This window comes from Schistocerca americana, chromosome X (genome assembly GCF_021461395.2).
Source record: "Schistocerca americana isolate TAMUIC-IGC-003095 chromosome X, iqSchAmer2.1, whole genome shotgun sequence".
NCBI classification, from domain to species: domain Eukaryota; kingdom Metazoa; phylum Arthropoda; class Insecta; order Orthoptera; family Acrididae; genus Schistocerca; species Schistocerca americana.
This window is the reverse complement of record NC_060130.1, coordinates 1,003,248,722-1,003,255,772: the sequence shown is the minus strand read 5'-3', so window position 1 is coordinate 1,003,255,772 and position 7,051 is coordinate 1,003,248,722. Positions and strand designations below refer to the sequence as shown.

The 7,051-nt window shown below is 40.0% G+C and overlaps 1 pseudogene; it reads left to right on the top strand.

Moving 5' to 3' along the window:
• Positions 1-6,490: 6,490 nt before the first annotated feature.
• On the top strand, positions 6,491-6,608 carry LOC124557080 (annotated as a pseudogene).
• Positions 6,609-7,051: the final 443 nt, after the last annotated feature.

Below are 7,051 nucleotides of genomic sequence, written 5' to 3'. Positions count from 1 at the left end.
TCGAAATGGAAGGTATAATTTTACTATTATAAAAAAACTGGCATGGACTGAGTTGATTAGTTCAAAATTTTGAATACATCAGAGCCCCAATAATCAATAAAAATGGAGTAAAATAGGAATATAACGTCTGGAAATGAGTAAGCGAGGACGTCCTTTGTCTACATATCTGCTTCGAATATAGGGTATTAAAAACATGTAATCCATATTTCGAGAGCTGATAGGGTGGACAGAAACAAGGCAAACATATCCAGTAAACAAGAGCAATGAGTCTGAAATGAATATCTTAAGAGCAATGAGCACTTCTTCACCTTTACCACTGTGAAACACATCTGTTGTTCTACTTAAAACACTTGTCTTGCACTGAAGAAGTGCGCGTAGCTCTTACGATATGCAGTTTGTCTCGTTTCAGTCCATACTACCGACTCGCAAAGTATGGAATACCACTTCCTTAACACCGTGTATATATATTACAGAAGCAATACAAACAACGGAACAGTTAACATGAACAGTTAAGTTCAATTATAAAAAGATCCTCTACATCACATTTGTTAACTATTTACTAACAGTTCCAGATTTAGAAACAAAATGAACTACATTTTGCAGATATTATCCGAAAATCGAGGTAATAATAACACTGGAATGTAAGAACAACAACAAATGGTAATGGCAATGAGGAAAAGTAATAAACACATGAACACATGAACACAGCAGTAAAAACTGATGGCATTAAAAGTACAACACTTCAGCCACTTCAGGACTAGAATGAGAGAGATAATAAAGCGAATAACAGCGCTAGCAAACCATTTATGTTTACGAATAATATTCTTTCAAGTAAACATACAATTGATAGAAATATAGAAAAACATTGCAAAATGGATGATGTGGAGTACTCTTTTCTTTGGAAGTGAAAGACTGGATCTGAAAAAATTAAGCATGGTCCGCCTACAGGTAACAGGATACTGAATATAGTGTGAAATGACCTAAACAAGGTAGAAGGAGACAGAAACAAATCGCAGAGTGGTATAAGAAGTAGCTGTGGAGAGAAACCTAAGAAGAGAAAAGGTAAATAGGAAAATGAAATTTATATATATCAGTTACGTCTTCCTTACACATACAATTATGGAACGAGGCACTAAGGAAGAAACTTAGATGATGCCCAGGAAAGCTATATTTCACGGCCATCAATATCAAAGCAAGGTGGTGAAATCAAAATTATACGACTGAAAAAGTAGAGTAGTCGCTTCGATAAGAAGTAGAGCTTATCAAAGTAATGAATAAATCGTAGGAAAAACCGGAAATACTCTTAATTGTTCCACACGTCCACTGTTCATACCTGCAGAAGGTATATTTCATCGTCTGGGTACAGCATTTCAGCACTCAGCTTCATAATGGAATTCAGTATGCTATTGTAGACCTCGCCGTTGAGAATTCCCTCTATTCTCCAGAGAGGACCTGTCACATGAGCCGAGATATAGCTCCATACAGCAACAGAGAACCGTCCACTTATTTGTCTTTCGTTAAAATACATTGGCTGCAAGCGTTGTCCTCGTGGGCGGTATACCTAACGCAAAAAAACATTTACGTGTTAATGCAAATATTCACAAATTCATGGGTCACATTTACTTACCAGATGAGGGATAAACTACTAAAATAGTGATATTGGGAACTGTTTATATTTATTATTTTGTGCCTACTACAAATGTAAAGTCACTAACAGTATAAACTAATAACTTTATGGAGAAAATTTCGTGCTCATCTGAACAGGGACGTCGCTACAGGAAGAAAATATTCTTTCATCCGAAAAGATTACTCTACTCCAGCCAAAGTCGATATATTCTGCTGCAAAAGCCATGCGGCCAATCCTCTGATAGTTGGTCTATGCTTTATAGCAGCTCTACGACAATATAATCCGGCGTCTTTCAGTCTCCTCGCAACAGTCTTTCCATTGCCGGGAAACTGAGATATCTCTTTCAGGAAACGGCAGCTGAGGAATGGATTTGAAAGAAACGATAACCATTAGGCAAGAGCCGGTCGGGGTGGCCGAGCGGTTCTAGGCGCTACAGTCTGGAACCGCGCGAACGCTACGGTCGCAGGCTCGAATCCTGCCTCGGGCATGGATGTGTGTGATGTCCTTATGTTAGTTAGGTTTAAGTAGTTCTAAGTTCTAGGGGACTTATGACCACAGCAGTTGAGTCCCATAGTGCTCAGAGCCATTTGAACCATTTGAAATGAATGCCATGAGGAAACGAATATTTGTTGATTGCGTCTCTTCTTGCTTCCATCCCTACCAACATATTTCTTCATTCTCGTGGTAATCATGACATTCTACATGAATGCAGCTAAAGATTGCACGTGGACACATTCGACATCTAGATGCAAAGCTTTTGATATCTTACAATATATTCAATTCAAATAAGCTTCCGATGTGTTTTTACATCGTATGTAGTTTGAGATGAATATGAACGTTACGGAAAATTATCTCACAGGCTTTATACTGAATGAGAAACACTGAATCATCCGTTTTGCTTTCCCCGAGTTGAAATGATATAATGTCGGCGTCAACAGCCTTCTTTCACGCCGGAAACTGAAACTAGTATCATTCTGGATTAATGATAATTGAATGCCTCAAATGTATACGTAGCCCACAAAGCGACGTCAGAAACTATCAGGGGAGGACGCCGCATAAAAAGCAAACGTGCGCGCGCGTCTGCCCTCTGAAGAACCGTATCGGACAATCACGACAAGCATTTCGCTAGAGCTGCCTCGTAAGAGAGCCGAGAATTGGCAGCGTCGTAACAAGTATTTGTCAACACTGTGATAGTGTATTTACTTCCGGGTGTAGCCCGGCATCACCTCGCTAAATTCACTTGACATTCGTTTTCCACATCGAAGACTCACACGATATAATCCACTGTAAGATGAGACCCTTAGAAAGTATATTTAATTTCTGGACTCCAAGAACGACGTTCTTTACATAAGTAATACCTGTTTGTGTGTTTAAGGTTGCGTTTTGAGGCTCAGGCAATATCGCAATGACTATAGTCGGCCCGTTGCCGCCAGTGTGTTGATAGCTCAGTGGTTCCCTTGTGCGTTGCGATGCTAGTGCTATTTAAGATTGCAGTTCCAGTATCGGTGAAAGCCTCTGAATACAGTCTTTTATTTTCCATTTTAATTAATGGAGTTGCAAACTGCTAGTAAAAATTCCTTATGCGAAATCTGAAGAATGCCTTTACACATCAATCTTCATGCAATTTCGACTTAGTAGATTATGTTAATGTTATGGAAGTCTGCTTTACAAATGCCAAGTTGCTTCACTGTAAAATAGTTCCTGAAAAGATTCAAACCAATTGTCAACGATACGAATTCGAGCTTTGTTCGTCATATAGTTCTAACGTGTCAGGAGGTTGTTTATGAAGTGCACATGTTGATTAATATAGTCCCTCTCCTCTAAATTTTTGCAATAGCATTTAACTGCAGACGTTTTCTGACACCGGCGTTATCAATTCCTTTCCATTCTCTGAAACCTCCAAAACGATAAATTTTTCTGATTTAAATCTGATGACCTGAACTATCATTCCGATCAACGTTAAATACTTCATGAATCCATACATGGAACTCCAAATGTTCGGTGTTCCTGCACTGCTACAGAGCGTGCATTGCAAGGTACTCGCACAGTTTATCTCATAGACTTGCCATAAGGAATGAAACAAGAACTGTAATACACTTTACAACACAGGCGCTCACTCTGGCTTGACGAAAACATCTCAATATTGGCCAAAAGTTGCACAAATAATTGACTTCGAAAGGAAAAGAAAGATGTATGATGCAATTATAAATTCATCGAATGTAGTGAGGTGGTTTAATTTCGTCCTAGTCTATAAAATTAATTTCGGACCATACTCAGCTCTTGCCGATTAATGTAATAATAGTACCCACCTACTGATCTGGGCATCTGTCTCCGTTGCTTTCGAGCGTGAATGGAAATCGTAGAAATTTTCTGTGGAGCAACATTTAATAATAAAGTGTTTTAAATTATCAAAAGCGATGAGCAGTGGCAGGCGCTTTCGTTAAAGAACGGGGGAGAGCAAGGCCACTGCTGTCGCCACGGCCAGCAAATGGATCCCGGAGCCTTTCCACATACGGCGTCCAGAGGAGGACAGTCTGCAGGAAATCTGCCGCAAAATCGTTAGTGGATAACATTTTGATATCGGTGTGTCCGAAAGCGAAATAGATTGAATATGCTCTACCATTACATTCACATCTGCAGCATTCAGACTAAAGAGGCTATAAAAATACTTTGTGCCAGCTGCTCTCGATCCACAGACAGTGCCAACAGCAACAACGCACGCTACCGCTAGACCACAGGCGTCCACAACCTGGTGTTTCTCTATCATGGGACAAGACTTCCTCCAGGAAGTGCCGCAGTCTACAGTGTTGCCAGATTGTGCAGATAATCGGACTTAGAGAATTAGCGAGTCGGTCAGTTTATTCGTCTCATGTCGCGATCGGCGCGGACTTAGTAAACTTTTATGTCAAAGAGTGTACATTAGCTGTGTGTGCCAGTGGGGTTAAGAATCGAAAAATAAACCTGTGTGGAAGGATAAATCTGTTACAGTGTGTACGTTATGTGAATAGCATGATTATGTAATTTATTAATGCGTTTACTTACACTTCTGTTGGCGATTTCATTTTCTGGCACACTGAGCACAGTAACAGGTAAATCACAACATAGCATTTTCACAAACATCTGTTTACATCTTTCCAAAGAGTTATAAAATCTAAGCTAAACTACTTACAATTTCAAACACAGTAATATATACCTGTAGAGAAGATGAGGACTTTTGTCTAGATGTATTGGCAATATGGAGAATGTTACATGGATACTTAATGAAAACTATTCTGTCAATGAAATAAACATTTAATGTTGGAGGAGTTTTTGAACAAGTTAACGTTATTATTACCTTTAAGCTTGCCATTTAATAATACATCTCCATGTGCTGTGCCATGAATGAAGATTTCCATTTCTTCATATAAGTCCATTTGGTTCCCTTATTCTTTTTATGTAATATATGAAGGTCATTCGCAATATCATGGAATGGGTGGTCTGTGTCTTTTATGTGGGTGGCTATTGCTGATCTATTGTAATTGTTAGTGTGGTAAGCATTGATGTGTACATTACATCCCGTTTGGAAGTCTCTTCCAGTTTGGCCTATATAGACGGATCTGCAGGTATTACATACTATTTTGTAGATGCCTGATTGTGAGTGTATATCCGTCTGTGTGTACATATTGTATCTCAGTGTGTGTTGCAGTTAGTTGTGTGTTGTAAAGGCAGTGTTAATATCAAGTGGTCTGAGAATGTTTGCTATTTTGTAGGAGAGTTTGCCTGTGAAAGGTATGCAAGCCGCGGGTTTCTTTTTCATTTCATGTATGGAAGGTGGTTTATTATTATTTTTTCTCTTTTGTGTGTAAGGTTATCAATTAATACTTCATCATAGCCATTTGCTGAAGCTATTTGTTTTATTATGCTGAGCTCATCAAGATGTGCCTATTTATCCATTGTGTTTTGCCTGTTACTGTGCTCTGAGTGCCAGAAAATGAAATAGCCAACAGATATGTAAGGAAACGTATTAATATATTACGTAATCATGCTATTCACATAATGTACACACTGTAACAGATTTATCCTTCCATGCAGGTTTATTTTTCGATTCTTAACGCCACTGGCACACACAGCTAATGTACATAAGCTATCAGCTGATGTGTAAGTAACTGTATAATGCACCTGATGATGGGAGCATTCTGCCGAAATGCATTGTGCTAATAAAATATTAGTAAAAAGTGACTGCAGCAGTAAAAATTATTCCATGCCCGTGGGTTGTTTATCACCAGCAAGTTGCGTTAACACTGTATGGAATGCAGATACAAGCTCGTAACAATAATATCACAACAACATACAACCAGAGATTACATAAATCACTGCACACTGTTCTACTCTGCTACAGGGGAAACTAATTCTTAGTCATCACGTACAGCAGCTGTAGTGTTCTTCTTAATAAGCAACTTCTTCCACCGCGAGGACGAATCACCTTTCTGTTTACAGACGTACTGTGCCTACCAAGCCTTCCCAGTCGAGTTCTATACGAATAAACAAAATAACTTCACTGAGCTCGTCCTTATATAGTGGAGATATTTTCAGTCATTAACATTTTAGAGACGGCGACCGAGTCTCTATCATGCACTCGCACAGCCAGTCCCCCAGTGAGACTCGGGCGCCATCTTAAAATCATTATGTGAGTACGTATTTGCAGTAGTTAAGTGAGCTTTCATGTAAAAAAGCTCAAAAGCTCAACAGATTCAGCTGTCACTTGCCTGTCACACTAAAGAGCCTGTCTTAAATGTATCAGGCTGTCAAAAAGTATTCGGCAATTTCGGTTTCATTGTCTTCACTATCACTGACTGGAAATTTTTTCACAGCAGAGACTTAAGCAGCAACGGCCTTGCCACAGTGGATACACCGGTTCCCTTCAGATCACCGAAGTTAAGCGCTGTCGGGCGTGGCCGGCACTTGGATGGGTGACCATCCGAGCCGCCATGCGCTGTTGCCATTTTTCGGGGCGCACTCAGCCTCGTGCTGCCAACTGAGGAGCTGCTTGACCGAATAGTAGCGGCTCCGGTCACGAAAACCATCATCACGACTGGGAGAGCGGTGTGCTGACCACACACCCATAATACTTGCATCCTCACCTCAGGATGACACGGCGGTCGGATGGTCCTGATGGGCCACTTGTGGCCTGAAGACGGGGTACCACTAGAGTACTAGAGACTTAAACTGACTCAATCTGCTACAAAAGCAATTTATCTAGGTGTTGTGCAACATTAGATATTTCAACGTATGTCGATCAATGCGTTACAGCAAATTACTATTCTAGACTTGAATAAGACCATTTCCATTCCATCAGACATATTCACACCCATCTTGGAAGATGTATTGTGGATGTATGATAAGTGGCTCCTCTCAACGCAGCCCACTCTACAAGTGCCGACAATT